General features: G+C 40.7%; 1 protein-coding gene across 1 annotated transcript in view; it reads left to right on the top strand.

Moving 5' to 3' along the window:
• The window catches only part of ptenb (phosphatase and tensin homolog B), a 133,970-nt gene extending 122,766 nt beyond the window's left edge, over positions 1 to 11,204 (top strand). Inside the window, exon 10 of the transcript XR_011345540.1 lies at positions 11,110 to 11,204. The gene's annotated coding sequence lies outside the window, so the exon portion shown is untranslated. The remainder of the gene's footprint in view (positions 1 to 11,109) is intronic.
• The last annotated feature ends 7,501 nt before the right edge of the window (positions 11,205 to 18,705 follow it).

Genomic DNA, 18,705 nt, shown 5'->3' with positions numbered 1-18,705 from the left:
TTAATCATAATGTTCTTGGAGGTTAGGCAGTGGGGAGAACTGGGCGGGCGGGTTGTGGTGGTTACTGCTACACAATTGTATCTGTTTTAGAATCTGCAACCATTTTGCTTCTCCTTTAACATACAATAGAATTAGGCCCCAATCCAAAATCGTATTGGGAGCATGACCATAGAAATGATTCCTACATATTTTCACTTTGAGCTGCAGTAAGTTATTTTTGAGGAGACCATGCTCCAATCAATTACTCCAATCAATACTCTGAAATAATTTTTAGTGTCTCAAAACCTGCTTTCCTTGTTTCCAAAGGTGTGATTTAATTTCAGCTCTACATATTTTGGTGAATATTGCTTAACTCCAAATTTAAAAATTCAACTGAGCATATAAACTGATCAGTGTGTGTGTTCTTGTCATGTATTAAGAAACTGGTTGCAGACCAAGATACCAGAAGAAAATGGCAAAATAAAATTTCTTGATGGGTGTAATCATAACTCTAGCCCAAATAATTGTTTCAATTGCAGTTTCCTGTATTTCAGGTGAATTTAGATTATAAAATTTTAAAATACTTAGGAATTAAAGGACCAGACCAGGAAGATTGAAGGCAGGGCAGTAAATGCCTCCATGGACATTGGTAAAGCTTTTCACAAGGAATTGCATGGTAGGCTGGTCTGTTGAGAAGCTACTTGGTAAGTGAAATCATTTTCAATTTAGACATAACAGCATGGTAATCCATTTTGGCCCACGAGCCCATGCTGCCCAATGACACTGAATTAACCTACAACCCCCCCCCCCCCCGTACATGTTGAATGATGGGAGGAAACCGCAGCCCCACGGGAAAACCCCATGCAGACAAGGAGAAGACATACAAGCTCCTTGCAGACAGCACAGGATTCAAACCCCTGTCCCAATCACAGGCTGTAACAGTGTTGTGCTAACTGCTATACTAACTGCCACCCAAATATATGGACTCAAACGTTTGGGTGGTTGTCATGCAGAAAATTTTATAAAGAAGTAACAAATTGTATTTGCACGGAGCCTATCATGGTATATAATTGTCAAGCCAATGAATCAAATATTTGGAAGACTTAAAGCTTGCAGAATTTTTGAGCAGGTAGTCAAACTGCACAGAAATGGGCCTTTTGGCCTATCATATTGAACAGTTACCAATCTACACTGATTCTATTTGTCAACACTTTGGGAGGAAGCCTTCGATTCACAATGCTGAGGTTAGGCCGATTCCATTTCTGGCTGCAGCTCTCAAGTGCTCAATTGGATACATGAGATGAAAGCTGTGATTTTTTTTTAAGGTAATGAGTAACTCTGACCGCCCTCTTTACCCCCCCCACCCCCAACAGTACTTTGCATGAAGCAATTCTCTTAGTTGCCCTGCATATATGTACCATGTTTTTGGCCGTTTGACCAAGAAAAGCAAGTCCTTCCTCTTCATTATGATTTGGTCTCTTATAATTCTATACAACGTGAGTAAATCTCAATTCAAGCCCCAAAATAGCATTGCTCAGAATGGAATTCTCATTATGGAAACACCCTTGTGAATCTCCTGCATTCTCTTGTATAATGTACAGTCCTAAGCATGGACAGTATGCCATCTGTTGAATTGCACACACTTTCACCCACTTGACTTGGAAATGTACTGTCATCCCTCTCAATTCTGGAACTTCTACGATGCTCTGGCATCAGGATTATCTTCAGAAGGACTTCTGTGCTTTGGGAAGATGGCTTGCCAGCACCTGAACCTTTTAGAGATGGATCATTAATCTTGGCCAAGCCATTGATGGTTTCATCCTAAAAATGAATTAAAATATAATTAGTCTTCCTTTCTTGAAAATCATTTACTATGTATGCATTCTGATTCTTCTGTTCTCCTGTTCCAGGCTTGCAGCCAGTTATGCATTCCTTCACCTCTCTGTAAGTGCATTTAAATACCTTCCTGCAATTTAGTTTTTCACTGTCAAATATATTGGTAATTTTTATATAATCTGCAAGCTTCTGCTTATATTTGTGTCTAAATCATAATATAAATATAAGAACTCACAGCTGAAGGACAACTAAGTGGTATTTGTAAAGTACCGACATTCCAGCTTTTTGAAAATATTGCTTTGGGAAAAGTATATTCATTTCTTTTCACCTTTGACATTTACATTGCTGTATAAGAAATAAAGCAAGTGTAAGCGAGAGTTATTCATCTGTTATCAGTGGTAAGAAAATAGTAGAGTAATAATGAACGTTCAGAAAAATCATTCTCTCGACAGAGTCCCGACCTGAAATGCTGACTGACCACTTATCTCCATAAGATGCTGCCTGGCCTGCTGAGTCTCTCCAGCTTCTTTGTTCGATCAGAAAACAACTCCTTGGGCCCCAATTATTGAACACTTTTGCTGAGGAGGTTAAATGTTCTATTTCAAAGTTTATTGTTGATACAAAACCAGATTGATTTACGAGTAGGGCAGAGGGTGTGTTCAAAATAAAAAGCTTCAGATTGACTGGCAAGCAAATTGAGTGTCCAAGAATATGACAAGTAATAGAATGAGGAAAGAAAGCTTGAGATTCACTTGAGTGCAAAAAAAAAGAAAATTTATTTTTAATAGCAGATCGAGAACTGTCGATAATCAAAGGGGCCTAGGTGTCTGCACAAATTTCACTGAAAGCTAGCATGTGGCTGCAGCAAGCAATTAGGAAGGCAAATGACACATGGACTTTAGACTTCCACATAAATTGTCTCGTTGTAAAGCTGTCTCATTGTAATTATACAAGGTGTTGCTGAAGCCACACCTATTATATACATTTGTCTTAACTAAAATATTTACTGTATATCCCATAAAGATTCACCAAACTGCATCCTGGGAGAGTGGATTTACTATGTAAACAAAGACTAAACCAGAATTAAATTCTTCAAAGAATGAAGAAATCTTATTAAAATTTTAAAATACTTAGGAATTAAAGGACCAGACCAGGAAGATTGAAGGCAGGGCAGTAAATGCCTCCATGGACATTGGTAAAGCTTTTCACAAGGAATTGCATGGTAGGCTGGTCTGGGAGATCAGAGTGCATGGGATGCAGGGTGAGCTGGCCAATTGGATACAAATTTGATTGATAGGAGTCCGAGGATGGTAGTTGAGGGTTATGATTCAGATTGAAGGCCTGTGACCAGTGGTGCACTGCAGGAATTGGTGCTGACACCACTGTTCAAATGATTAAAAGGGAGGACAACATACTTAACATGATAGTAAGCATTTGGATGACACCAGTATTGATGGTGTAGTGAACAGTGAAGCAGAATATCTTAAGATTACAACAGATCTCAATTTATTGGGGAAGTGGGCCAAGAAGTGGCAGATAGATTTTAAAATGAATAAGGGCAAAGTTACACCAGGATGTATATATGGAACAAGCTCTCAGAGAAAGTGGTGGAAGCAGGAATAATTCTAAAATTTAAAATGTATTTAGGCATGAATCAGAAAGATTAAGAGATGTGGGCTAACACAGACAAATAGGGACTAGCTTGGTTGGCATGGACATATTGGGCTGAAGAGTCTGTGTCTGCCTTAAAGCTGTGAGTATAACTCAGCAAGTTAGTTGGAGGTTGGATGTTTTACCCCAGAATAAGAATCTGGTACGAAGACTCGCAGACTCATTCAATGATTGATTATGTTCATTTAAAACAGCCTTGCAGACTTCGGGGACATTCTGCAATATAAGGATATTGCAGGAATATGGCACTAAGATTGAAATGGCCCATAAACTTGAATGGAAGTAAGGTTGAAGGTCAAGTGGCCTACTTATTCTTTTGTTTGAAGTAAGCTTTCTAGATGTCTCTGATTTTCCCCCACGCCCCCTCAGCTGTCCTCCACTAATGTTAAGCTATCAGCCTGTGATTTATCCCCTTCTGTCTCTTTTTTTAAAGAGTGCCACATGAACAGTCCTCTCATAATGCCAGTACTAAAGTCTGGCAAAATGTTGTTTGCGGCCTCCAGTAAGTCGGCTCTTAAAATTTAACTACTATGGTTTAGGATTTTAACAATGCCTGTTTATCATGTATACTTTATGTTTTAAATTCAATATCAATTATTTGACTTTTTTAAAGATGAGTGATCCATTTTTTGTCAACTTCCTTCTCCCCGAGATATTGGTCCATGCTAGGTTGGGTTTTGTTTTTAAAAAAAAAACCCATCTCCAAAGCAGTTCCAAGAGGTTGTATTTCCTGTTTGTCAACAATTTCCAGTAATTGCAAAGGAAATAGCACATGTAGTTGGAATATTTATTTATTTTCTATGATTATATTACTGGATAACAATCAACGACCACAATTCTTGCTCTTCTCTCCAGACCCCTTACTGTTGCTTGACTGACAGCTAGTTGTCACCAGTAGAAATAATTGAACTTGGGTCATGTAAAATTTGATATATCGAACATTTAATCCACTTGTTTTTTTAAATGACTTTACAGAATGTCTGGTTTTTGAGAGAAATTTAAAATATTTTTTCTTTGAAAACTTGTCATGAATTTATAGTACCAGCATTGTGAATGAGATGATTTTTACTGGATATCCATTATTTTTAACTGAATACTATCCATGTAATTGTCAGTGTATCTATTGAAGTACAGTGCTTTAGAATTTGGAGTACAAATTTTACCAAATTATGTGCAATTTCGAAGGGAACCCCCTTAAAAACAGAAAATGTACATTTGCTTTCACCAAAAACAAAATCTCGGTTAAGTTGCTTCTATATTTTATTAATAATTCTGTGGACCGGTTTGCTCAGATTTTTACTGAGACTAATCCCATTTTAATGCTGGAAGTGCAGATAATAGGATGAAGGAAATGGGTAAATTAAATAGTGGATCTTGTGTATCAGTCCAGCAAATGTTTTACATGAATAATCTTTAAAATATTTTGAAACGAAGTTGACTAATTGAAATACTTTCCTAAATAAAAGTTGCAAATGTCCATTTCTTAAGCATTCAAATGAAAACTGTGTGGACATAAATGTGGAATGAGCTTCCGGCAGACGTGGTCGAGGCAGGATCATTGGTTACATTTAAGGAAAGACTGGATCGGAGGGGACTAGAGGGGTATGGACCGGGTGCTGGTCAGTGGGACTAGGAGGGTGGGGATTTGCTACAGCATGGACTAGTAGGGCCGAACTGGCCTGTTCTGTGCTGTAAGTTATTTTTAATTGGGGAAGAAATGGTTTGTTTTGTGGGTTTTAGCCAGTGTTGGCACTGCATAATGTTATCATGAGCGTACTTAAAAATTGTAGGCACATCTTTTCACTTTCAAGTGCCAAGTCAGCCATTCCAGTGAAACAAATGGTTTATCACTCCATTGGATTTTATTATGCTCTGTTTTCTTGATGCCCTTCACAAACATCTTTCCAGTTATGTTCAATATAGATTGGCACCTCCAGTAAGGTACAGTTGTGAGCATTACACTAAATATTGTCCACTAATGCTGCAGAACTTGAATTAACACCTGCCTCTGGAATGCCACCAAACAAGACAAACATTATAAAAGCAGAATACTGCTTTGTTTTTGTTATGTTTCCCAGTATCTGCACTCATTTGTCTACAAGGCAAACATATATTTGTTAAATGCAAATAGATCCTGAATAATCTTAATGCCAAAACACCATTTTCCCCCAATGATGCTGTAATCCCTTGATACAAAGATAACTGTATCTGAATGAGTCACTAATAGGATCTGATCCACAATTATAAAAATCACTGCAAAGTTAGTAACTGATATTGCCACCTCTAACAAGAGAATCTAACCATGTGTGATTGACATTTAGCCAATTCCCATTGCTGAGTCCTATCAGTACCCTGGAAGGGGGGGGAGGGGGTTGTCACCATTGACCAGTAATCTAAATGGACCACTGCACAAGTAGTATAAACATACAAATGTGGAGGAACTCAGCTGATCTTGCAGCGTCCGTAGGAGGTAAAGATGTATTACCAACGTTTAAGGCCAGAGCCCTTAAGGTAAACCCACCGTCAGTAATATACCTTTATTTCCTATGGCCACTGCAAGACGGGCTGAAGTTCCTCCAGCATTTCCGTGTTTTGACTACAAGTTGCGTTTCACTGCATGTGAGCAGCTCAGAGGCTGGACCTCGTGCAGTGAGTAATTCACCTCCCAAAATCGTTTTTTGAAGTAACCAGCCAGGAAGTGTGCTAGATTATTTTCCTTCTGCCCGCAGAAATTCAGCTTTAACACTGAGCTCAATACCATCTCATTTAATTGATGAACTTTTCACAACTCGTGCATTAGTCCAGCGTACACCTTTCAAACTAAAGACCTTTACTACCAAGTAGAGAATAAAAGTAGCAGGTACGTGAAAGCACTGCCACCAATGAGTTCATTTCGATTGCTAGAGTATATACAGCACAAACTGGTCCATGCTGACCAAGTTGCTTACCTGAGTGAGTCCCATTTGACTATAGCCCTCCAATCATTTCCTGTCCATGTACTTATCTAAATGTTGTTTAAATAAAAGTTGTTATTGTACCTATTCCTACCACTTCAAGCAGCTTGTTTAATATACTTCACTCAGTGTGGAGAAAGTTGCCCCTTGTGTCCCCTTAGATCTTTCTGCTCTCATCTTGAATTTATGTTCTCTTGTTTTAGACTCCCTTAGCTTGAGGGACAAAGAGTATGACCATTCACCTTAAATATGCACCTCATGATTTTATAAACCTTTGTAAGGTATACCTTCTATGATTTGGGGGGGGTGGTGAAATCCCCAGGTATCGTCTCTCCTTATAATTAAAGCCCTCAAGTCACAGTAACGTGTTTCATTTCTGCGCCCTTTCCAGCTCTGTGACATCTGTCTAGCTCCATGACCAGAACTGCAGTGTGATCTCACCAATGTTATAACTTGATGTCCCAAATCTTGCGCTCTGCCATGACTGATGATGGGAAGCAAGCCATATACCACCTTCAACTTGTTGACCAGTGTTACCTCTTTCAGTGAACTATTTTCTCCTCTGTTGAACTGCTCTGCTCTCTAATTATTCCCTGGTCCATGATATTCATGTCCAAGTCCTGCCCTCGTTTAACATCAAAATGTAACACCTTTTACTTGTCCTGATTTCATCTGTCATCCTTTGCTTATTTTCCTGATCTACCTGTCATCTTGGATAACCTTCACCATCAATTTTCCCCCCCAAAATACATTAATTATATTTGACAATTCATTACATATGAAAAACACCAATGGACCTACCACCTGTCCTTGCAGCCCTCCACTCTAAAACTGCAACCCTCTTCCATCATCTTCTGGTTCCTACCATCAAGGTAATTGTGTATCCAATTGACTAGCTCATCCAGGATCATATGTGATCTAACCTTGGCCAGCATACCATTTGTCAAAGACCTCGCAAAAGTCTACATAGACAATATCCTCTTGATCTCCTCTTTAAAACTGAACTCAATTTTATGTGCACAGAGCAAAGCAGACCATCCCTAATCAGTTGTTGCCTTTCCAAATGCAGGAGGATCCTGTCTCTCAGTATCTGCTCCAACAACTTGCTCATGACTGATATTAAGCCTGTAAATTCCAATAGCCTTTGCAGCCCTTAAATAAAGGCACAACATTAACTACCCTCATTATAGTGCAGTTTTCCAGAACCTCCCCTGAGGTCAACAATAATCAGAATTTATTGTCATGACAGGTCACTAAATTTTTGTTTAGCAGCACCATTGTAGTGCAAATATTGCCATAAAAATAAATTAGTCCAAAAATAAGAGAAAGTGAAGTAGTGTCTGGGGTTCTTTATCCATTCAGAAATCTGATGGTGGAGTCAAAGAAGCTGACCTTGTGCTGCTAGGTGTTCATCTTCAGGCTCCTGTACCTCCTTTCCAATGGTAGCAATGTGGAGAGGGCATCGACTGGGTCGTGAGGATAGAGGCTGCTTTCTTAAGACACAATCTCTTGAGGATGTCCTCAATGGACGGAGACTGATGACCATGATGGTGCTGGCTGAGTTCACAACTCTGTATTCTTGTCCTGTGCATTGGCACTTCTATACTAGACAGTGATGCAACTAGTCAGAAATCTGCAAGAGTCTTTGGTGATCTACTAAGTCTCCTCCAACTCTTAATAATATTAGCTGCTGGTGAGCCTTCTACATGATTGGATCAACATGGAGGCCTCAGGACAGATCTTCAGAGATGTAGAAACCCAGGAACCTAAAGTTCTTGACCCCTTCCATTGCTGATCCCTCAAAGACTGGTTTGTGTTCTCCTGATTTCCCCTTCCTGAAGTCCACAATCGGCTTCTTGGTTTTGTTAACGTTGAGTACAAGGTTGTTGTGGCATTACTCAACTAGCTGATCTGTCTTCCTCCTGTACACTTGGTCATTGCCATTTGTGATTCCACTGACAACTATGGGGTCATCGGCAAATTTAGAGATGGCATTTGAATTGTGCTTAGCTACACAGTTACTGGTGATACAAATATCTCTGCCATGGCCCCAACAATTTCTTCCACATGTTCCTACTTTTAACAGAATTTGTATCAGTAATTAATTACCCCCTATATTCAGTGCATATTAAGATTAATGGGGTTCAAATGTACTGAAGAATTTATTGAACTGCCCAAAGTAGTGGTCTGAGTCCAGTCTAACAATTATCTATCTATCTCAGTCTTGAAATTTGATCTCCTCAAATGTTTGCTATTATCTACAATAAGTTCCATTAATGGAAACCTATTGATGGAAGAAACATCCCAAGGCAATTCACAAATGGACAAATGAAAAATGAAGTTGAGCAGTGATGCATTAGGAGAGGTGTTCAAAAATTCACCAAATATTGACCTTGCATGTCAACTGTTCGTGACACTCTTAAAAATTAGTTTTCATTTTACCTTTCCCTGACTAACTTTTTTCAAACTCAAATGGTTTCATTTTGAATATGCTATTTAAGAAACCAATCACATCACAAGTAATTTGAAAGAAAGCAGAGACCTTACCCCCACCCCTCTACTTTTAGCATAATCTGTTTCCATTTTCTAATAAACATTGGTCCAATTCTTTGCTCCCTGATCTTGGTCCAGCAGTAGCAGCAAAACTAATGTCTTTAATGTGGCAAAAATGCACAAAAGTGATTCAGGAAAGAATGAGTGAGTAATATCACTTATCCAGAAGAAATAAATTTACAAGCTTGAATACTTTTGCAACAAGTTGAAATATAATATGATTGATCTGTTCAATTTAAACATGTCTGTGAAATAATGCTTTGTACCTGAAGTTTCCTTTAAAATCTCAGTTCTCTATTGGCAGTGCTTTTTGCTGGCATCCTCTTTTTTAAAAAAAAAAATGCCCATCCTGCCTCCCCCCCACCCCCCCAAACCCCAGACAATACTTCTACCATGTAATATGTTGAGGATTCAGTTCAGGAATATTGCTAGAATTCTTTAAAGGATATGATTTTCCACTACAAGATTAGACAACAGATTTTTCTCCTGGGGCCAAATAAATTTGAGAGGAAATTTCAATAAGGTGTACAAGATCCATATTGGGTTTAGGTTGGATAAATAGAGGGAAGCAATGATTTAAAACTTAGTGATTGTGAAGAATTTTGTTTAGTAGATTACAAGTCCAGAATGTACTGACAGCATGGGAGATGAAAAATAGATCAGCTGAAACCCCATTGAACTGAGACGTTAATTCTAGTTCTCTCTTCATAGGCAGTGCCTAACCTGCATATTTTCAGTATTTTCTGCTTTAATTTCATGGCAATCAATGTCCTGTTTCTCCAATGTTTTCAGAAATGAAATGTAATCTATTTGCTGCCGGGTTGGCTGCTGGAATTCCCTTGTCCAAGTTAACTTCACTCAGGAAGGTTTACTCCATAACTTGATGAACACGAATTGTTTAATTGCCCTGCTTACCCGGGCTGTTTAGTTAATCACATCCAGGACAATCTGCTCTTCCAAAATGACTTCAGGTTGATTCCTTCACAAATAGGCTTTTAAACAGTATAGATAAATTATTCTTTTGCAAATGCACAATCACTTCCTGTTTCAAAGATTAAATACAGAAGTTGCATCTGGACATTAAAGACTTGACAACAATGTAACCCTCTGATGTGTGTTTGCAACTCACTGTAACTCTCCAAGGTACAGTGCTGCACTTTTAAATTCTCTAGGTTACTTAAAAATTCCAAAACTCAATTGGCTTGAATAGACCTGCAAGGTTTCATTACATCAAAACACTTATTTGACTCTTACAATAATCCCTCGCCTAATGTTTTCTCTGGAGGTGAGGTTATGTATCTTGCAGTGCGGGCTTCACAAATTTAATCTGCAAACTGTTGCTGGAGAACTGACTGTATTTAACCTCCTTTGCACTGTTTGACACATTAAATGAATTCCATTTGTAGTTTTGTACGTGATGCAGTTCGACCCTGGTTGCAATTTTGCTTGGATGTGCACTTTTGGTGGGAATAATTGAACAACAATCTAGAACAGAAACTTGAGCCAGAGTTCCTGGTTTAATCCAAGAGCTTCAAAACTGATTAATGCTGACGGGTGTCTTCTGATAGCTCAGCTAATTTGAGGAATTGTGCTGGGGGTTTTTCAGTTTTTGCAACTCTAGCCATTGAGTGACTTAAGCATTGGGTGTGTTCAGCAAGTACGTGTTTATATGATTACCCTCTTTGGACAAAGTCCAATGTTGCAGTGAGAAATGCCTTTACTGTGATGTGTTTATAATGCTCATTTTGCCCTTATAAGGAAGTATATAATACAAGAAATTAAAACCATTTATTGGCAAACTTTAATTTTATCAATGTGCATTTTACTTAAGTTGATAAATGATGGACAATTCTGCACATTCAAATAATCCATTAATTTTGCCCACAGATATGGCTGAATAACTCAATGTTGACCAAAGTTAGTGGATGACCAAGTGTGCAGGCGTTGTAGTGTCATTACCAGTTTATTAACAATTAGCTATAGATATGGAATATGAATCCCTTATACCAGAATTTACTAAATATTAATAAACTACCCTTGTACTGAATCATTAATTTTACTTTTACCATTTGAAATGTGAATTTGAACATTTGACAAATGCTTATTTATATTGCAGGCATGGCACCTCAACGTATCTAACAATTGCCAAGAACAAGTGAAGTTTTATGTCGAGAAAAATTTTGAAAATGAACAAGAATGTATGAAGAATAAAGAAATCAGTTCAATCCCCATGATTTTAATAGACATATGAATAGTGAGGAAAATGTTAAAAGAAACTGTCAATACTGGAAATCTACATCAATACTACATAGAGCCAGCTAGCTAGTCAGGCAGTATCAGTGGCAAGGTTGGAGACCCTTTGTCAGAACATTAGTCCTGTGTGCTTGCTTCCCTTGCCCTTCCTGATGGTAAAGGTTGGGTTGGACCACTGCAAGGCATGACGTCATATTGCATTTCTCATAGCTGGCATGCACTGCAGCCAAATTGAGCCTGTGGTGGAAGGAATGGATGTTTGTTATTTTGTCAATCACCAAAGATCAGTTTCCATTTATGATTCTTTAGCTCTTCCACAAACAATCCTGCAAATGTGTTGAGAAGAAGGAAGCAAAAATGATGTGGAGGAGGACAGCATTGTCGTAGATCTCCCTTTCTTCATGAAGGGATGTTGCTAATGTTACGGTGAAGGTGATGGTCGCAGAAAAATGGATATATATAGATCTGCCAGGGAGTGTGGCTATGTTTGAGGTTGAAATGACACCTAGTCATTGAGGGAAGCTGGGGTGGAAATAAGGTGGTCTCTGGACTCTTTGATTGTAGGAATGATGGAAGGTGGGGCGAAATTGCATGTATTTTAGCCCCCATTCAAACAAAAAAGGGATGGGAAAAATTCAGTCAGCCAACATTGGAAATAGGCAAACATCAAAAAACAATAATCTGAGGCAGAATTGATATTTGATCAGATCTGGGTTAATAAATGACAGCTGACATGGTTTGCTCCATGAGTCTTCAGATGCATTGTTTCTGGTGGAGCTGGTATTTATTGCCTGTCCTCTGCTCTGAGAGGAGGAGATGTGACTTCTGAATTGCTGGTATCAGTCTGACGCATCAATTGACAGTGATGGACTTGATTCAGTTCACTGATTAAATAAGGAAGAGGGTTGACAAAGGGTGTGCAGGTACTGTTCGTTTATAAGTCATTAGATAAAGTTCCACATCAGAAACCTAGGCAAAAAAATCTATCCCTTCAGTAAAGGTTAAACTGATTAAGAGATGCATCAGACTTGAGGAATGATCTGGCAGAGATCTTTAAAATTAATAGAGTTGAATTGGAGAACGTTTCCATTCCAGGACAGTCCACAATGAGAGTCGGGGGGAAAAGAAAAAGAAATCCCCATCAATAAATTCAGAGAAAGTCCTTTACCAGAGAGTGTTTAAACCTTAACATTGCAATGAGTGAACAAGATCCATGCATTCAGGACAATCTAGATAATCTACAGAGAATGAAAGGAATGGCAGAGGTTGAAATATTGAAGGGTACAAGGAAAATCATGTGGAACAGACATGCTGGCACAGGACAGCAACAGGGCTGAATTGCTTGTTTCTGAGGAGCAAATATTTGTCTTGGTTTATTCAGTTTAACCTGAGAAATCTTGGCACTGAGGGGAGATAAGAATTATTACTGGAGGAGTTCAGAAGAAAACCGCGTGGAAGAATCTAAGAATTCAAGAAGTTTGGTGAGGAAATTGAGAGGACAAAAATGAGATGGTGGTTAAAGATAGTAGGTAAGTTTTTAGTTGCATACTTGCTTTTTCGATGCAGGTCAGGAAGACAATGGATATTTACTTGTGTGCAAATGCTTAGATGCAGGAAATGGAATTCACTTTCAACAGGAGGCCAGAGTGAACTGATGTGAAATTGGCAGTTTGTTTCGTACCTCAAGTTTTTCTTTCCAGTTGACTTTAAAATTAAATAAATTTGGGCCAGGCGTTCAAGATTTGCCAATTCACATTGGATGACTAGCCAAGACTAATGGAACACCATAAAAACAACGTTGTATTCAGTTCATAACTGCCATAGCTGGATCATCAGCTCTCCCCAGACTTTGGTTTCCAGCATCTTCCAAGCACTCCTTGCCAAGAACTTTTATACTTGACAACTTCAGTGGAAGTATTTGTCCTAAATGTGTGCATTTAGTTTTCTTTGAGCTCCTGAAGCGTCACCGCATCCCTTTTTGTTTTCCTACGCTACATAGTGCTGTCTCAACTCAAATCCACTCATTTAATTTTGCGAAAAACCGTAGTTGTCCACTAAATTATTGGATCTTTTTAAACAGGTTTGCCCAGTTTTACTCTTGAAAAAATATTTGTTCAATCTGCAATTTGCCCTAGCGTTTCTCAATCAGGTCTTCAACACTACATAGTAAAGTTCAAACTTTCACTTTTAAATAGCAGGTATTAAAATCCGAATTTAAACTTTTAAAAACTGTTAAAACACTGAAAAGATCATATATAATTTCAGATGTAGTTTGCCAGTTTGGCTGTGGTTCCTAGTTTACACGGTGCTGCAAATATCACTATATCAGAGGAAGTGAACACGCAGAGTCATTTTTGAACAGGAGTGACTGTACAATAAATATTACAACCTTACACCATAAATTCACCACCCAGAGTTTAATAAGTAACAACATCAAGAATGTTGACATTCAACTGCAGGAATATCCAAACGCCAAGAAAAGAGCCTTTTAATCAAAATGAAGCATGTTGGGAATAAAAATAATAGTGTTTCAATCCGTTCTCCAATAAATAAGCACAAAGTTGGTTCAGCTGATCAAAATTCAGTTTCTTCCCCTTAAGCTCATTTTCTCAAAGGTTTCTCATCAGTTGCTGATGAGACCATGAGACACAGGAGCAGATATTCAGTCCATTGAGTCTGCTCACCCATTCAATCATGAGCGGATCCAAGTCAAGTTTATTGTCATCTGATTGTAAATATCTGACAAAACAGCACTCTCCAGTTATTTTGCTTTAGCATTCTCACTGCCCCTGCCTGTTCCTCAGCCTGGTGGTCCTGGCTCTGATGCTCCTGTATCTCTTTCCCAATGGGGGGCAGCTGAATGATGCTGTGTGCAGGGTGGAAGGGGAACTCTGGTTTTGCATGCTGTCTTCAGAGAATGATCCCAGTAGTTGACGTCAACGGGGAGAGGGAGACTCCAGTGATCCTCTCTGCCACCCTTATGGTCCTATGGATTGGCCTACAATCTATTTCTCTGCATCAACTGGCCAGGACGCTCTCGAAAGAGCTCCGATGGAAGTTTGACGTAATGGTGGCTGGTAGCTTTGCCCGCTTCAGACTTCTCAGGAAGTGCTGTTGCACTTTCCTGACAAGTGAGATATTAAATTTGCCAGTGCTCAGCGTGACCGTGTTTGATGTCCTGCTACCAATCCAGACAGACTGTGGTCTTCCTGTTAGGAGGTCAAGGATTCAGTTGCAGAGAGGGGTACTGAGTCCCAGAAAGAACAGCTTCTCCACCAGCCCCTGGGGAACGATCGCATCAAATACCAAGATGAAGTTGATGAACAGCGCCATTCTCCAGGTTGGCCAGGACAGAGTGAAGCGACAAGTCTATAGGGACTGTTTCTTATATAGGCGAATTGAAATGGGTCCCATGTCCCTGGGAGGTGCCCTTTGATGCGTTCCATCATAATGATGGAACAGTGTCACAGAGCGGTAGTCATTGAGGCCTGCTATTGTCGCCACCTTGGGCGCTAGAATGATGGTGGCTGCCTTGAACCTTGCAGGAACGAGGGACAGCTGCAGTGAGGCATTGAAGGTGTCTTTGAAGACCATCATCAATTGGTCTGTGCAGTTCTTCAGTAGCTATCCCGGTGTGTTTTCTGGTCCCGCTGCCTTGGTTCACCCTTGTTAGGGTTCTCCTCACCTCAGCCGCAGCTATCCAGGAGGCCCATTCATTAGGGAGTCCATTCATTAGGGGGCCCATTCATTGGGGGATAGAGAGCTTTCTTTGGTGTCATCCTGTTCTTCATATCGGACTGTGTGTAGATGTTCAGTCTGCTAGAAGGGAGGTGTCATTATTCTTAACTCTCAAGGTTGACTTGTGATTTGTTGCAATCTTGATCCTTTGCCATGTGCACCTTGTCCCGCCAGTATCACACAGCTGTCTGTGGATCTTCTGTGCGCACTTTCGCTCTGCCTTCAGGATTGCATAGGAATGTTCAGCCTCGGCCTTGTCCTACACCCTGTCTGGAAGACAGCATCACAAGTTCTGAGAAGGGCCTGGACCTCAGCATCTAGCCATGGTTTCTGATTACCCTAGTTGTGAAGCATTTGATCTCAGGGACATCCTTGATTCACTTGCAGATGTAGCCTGTCACTGAGCTCCTGTACTCTATGATTACATGTCTGTTGTAGATGGCTGCCTCTCTGAAAGAGCACCAGTCCATTGACTCCAAAATCTTGCAGCTCTGCTGTGCCTCCTCCCCACCCCTCCACTCTGCCCTGCGCACATCCTGATCTCCCTATGAACTGACCTAGTTGGCTTTGCCAGTGGTTGGTATCCCAGGGTTAGTTGGATGGATATGTGATCTGAGTAACCAAGGTGGGGGGAAAGGTGCAGCCTTGTATGCACCAGGGACTTTGGTGTTCTCTCCTCTGGTATCAAAGTTCACATGCTGTTGGAACAGAGGTAGAACAGTTTTCGGGTTGGTGTGATTGAAAGTCACCAGCAACAATCATGGCATCATCAGGGTGGGAAGTCTGGGCTTCGAAGATAGCACCGTAAAGTTCCTTCATGGCTTCACCTTTGTTAGCCCAAGGTGGAACGTAGACTGTGGCAGTCAGAGTGGCCAAGAATTCTCTGAGCAAGTATAAGGGCCTGAATTTCACCAGCAGGTAGTCTATCTCTGCTGAGCAGAAGTCTTTACAACAGAGACAATGTGCACCAGGTCATATTGTTGTAAAGGTACAGTCTCCCTCCTTGCTTCTTGCTGGAAGCCGTCTGCCCTGAAGAGATAAGGCTATCCAACTGGATTACTGAGTCTGGAATGATGTCCTGGGGCCACATATCTGTAATTACCAGAGCACAGCAGCCCCACACTTCTCTCTGGTTCTGATGTAGCCTCAAGTCATCCATTTTCTCCTTCAGTGAACTTTCATTTGATAGTAAGATCTTTGGGAGCAGAGATCTGAAGGGGTCTGATCCATTTTCCCACTCAGCCCCTTTGCCCTCCTTCTCCCCATGACCTTTAATGCCCTGTGTAAACAAAAACCAATGAATCTGCCTTAAAACACCCAATGACCTGACCTCCACATCTGCCTGTCGCAACGAATTCCACACATTGCCACCCTCTGCTGAAGAAATTCCTATACATCTCTGAACCAAGTGGATGCCCTTCAGTCCTGAAGTTGTGCCCTCTTGTCCTAGACTGTCCCACCAACATGTATTACAAACTCACTAAATCTCACAACTACCTTGACTACACTTCCTCACACCCTGTCCCTTCCAAGGATTCTATCCCCTTCTCTCAATCTCTCCTGCACCTCATCTGTTCCCAAGATGAGGTCTTCCAGTCCAGATCTTCTGGTCAGCCTTCTTCCACAAATGTGGCTTTCCCCTCCAGCAGCATCAACTTAGTCCTCACCCACATCTCCTCCATTTCCTGTTCATCTGTCCTGGCCCCCTCTGCCCCCAGATGAAAAAAATCCCCCTTGTCCTCACCTACCATCCCACTAGCCTAAGCATCCAACACATAAACCTGTGGAATTCCGGCACTTACAACAGAATCCCACTACTAGAAACATTTTCCCCTCTCTTCCTTTCTCTCTGCCTTCCATAGGGACTGCTCCCTCTGTGACTCCCTCATGCACTCATCCCTCCCCACCAATTGCCCCTCTCCCTGGCTCCCCCCCACCAACCTTGGCACCTTCCCCTGTGGTTGCAGAAGGTGCCATATCTGCACCCACACTGCCTCCCTCACCAAGGTCTGAGGCCCCAAACGGGCCTTTCCAAGTGAAGCAACACTTCACTTGTGTATCTGCAGAATTGATTTACTGCATCCAGTGCTCCCTTTGTGGCCTTCTCTACATCGGAGATGGCTTTGCAGAGCACCTTTGTTCTATACACACCAGTGACCGAGACCTCCCAGTATCCAACCATTTCAGTTCTGTGTCACCCTCCCAGACTCGCATGTCTGTCCATGGCCTTGTGTACTACCCCACCAATACCATCTGCAAATTGGAGGAACACTTGATTTTCCATCTGGGCACTCCAGCCAAATGGCATTAACATCGACCTTTCCAGTTTCTGCTAACCTGCTCTCCTTTTCTCCTCTTCCAGCTCTCCTCCCCCTCTTTATTCGCCCAGCCATCCCTCTTCCCCTTGATCGCAGCTGTCCACTCCCTCCCTTCTCCGCCTTTTACCTCCTGTCTTTGTGACCACTCCTTCCCCCTACTCTTTCGTTTGGATGCCTGCCAACATTTTTCCACACTTTGATAAAGACCTCAAGCCTGAATCATCGGTCATGTATTTTTTTACCTCTGCTATATCAAGGACACTGTTTGACCTGCTCAGTTTTGCCAGCAGTGTGTTTTTAAACTAGACTCTCCCACTCTGGGGAACAACCTTTCAACATCTGCTCTGTCCATGCCTTTCAACATTCAAAATGTTTCAGTACGATCCCTTTGATTCTCCTAAATTCCAAGCCAAGAGTGGTCAAATGCTCTTCATGTGATAACTATTACATTCCTGGAATCATCCCTGTGAACCTCCTTTAAACCCTCTGCAATATCAGCATATCCTTTCTTAAATTAGTAGCCCAAAACTGCTCATTATCCTTCAAGTGAGGTCTTACCAGTGCCTTGTAGAGCCTCCGCATCACATCCCTCCTCTTGTAGTCAAGATGCATTATTGAATGCCAACATAATTTTCCGTAGTTCTCTCTGGAACACTGATGCCCAAACCTGCCCAAATTAAATCAACACAAGATCTTCTATTTTCCAGCTTGTAATTTTACCCCATGAGCACTTGATTGCTCAAGAATTTTAAAATAAATATTTCGCTGCTGAAAAACAAAATTTACAAAACTGCTGAGGGAATTTTTATTTACTTGTATACTTCAGGGGGAAACTGAGGAAGAGAAACTGAGTGCTGACTTCTCAACCCAAAACTAAAATGAACCAAGACCAAATGATGGTTTCCTGGCCAGCCACATTACAGGTAGATGTCCATGCATCAGTTTGGCAAGAATTCTGCAGGTGCTCTGAATCACGATTGAAGATAAAACCTGTACAGGTATTGCCTATTGAAATGGTATCTGAGGCTCACGTATCTAAAAAGACCGGTTTATATTGAATTGTTTATTGTCATGAAGGTACAGTGAAAAGTTTTGTTTTGCATGCTATCCAGGTCAGTTAACCCATACTTTACCGCATCAAGTAGCCCAACAATAAAAAGTTCAGGATATGGTTTGATCACGTCAAAAAGTGTGGAGCATAACTTTGGTGGGACAAAGTACAGGATATAAATGAAATTAGAGTTAAATATTGCACGGGTGTCCTATTTTACCAATGAGAGGCCCATTCAAGAGTTTAATAACAGCAAGAAAAAAACTATCCAGAATCTGGAGGTTTTTAAGTCCACACTGACCTGTCAGATTCACTGCCAGGGAGGGGTGGAACATGATCTTGAGGAACAATA

The sequence above is a fragment of the Narcine bancroftii genome, chromosome 10, assembly GCF_036971445.1.
Source record: "Narcine bancroftii isolate sNarBan1 chromosome 10, sNarBan1.hap1, whole genome shotgun sequence".
NCBI classification, from domain to species: domain Eukaryota; kingdom Metazoa; phylum Chordata; class Chondrichthyes; order Torpediniformes; family Narcinidae; genus Narcine; species Narcine bancroftii.
Note: the sequence above shows the minus strand (reverse complement) of the source record. Positions and strands in the feature narration are given on the sequence as shown.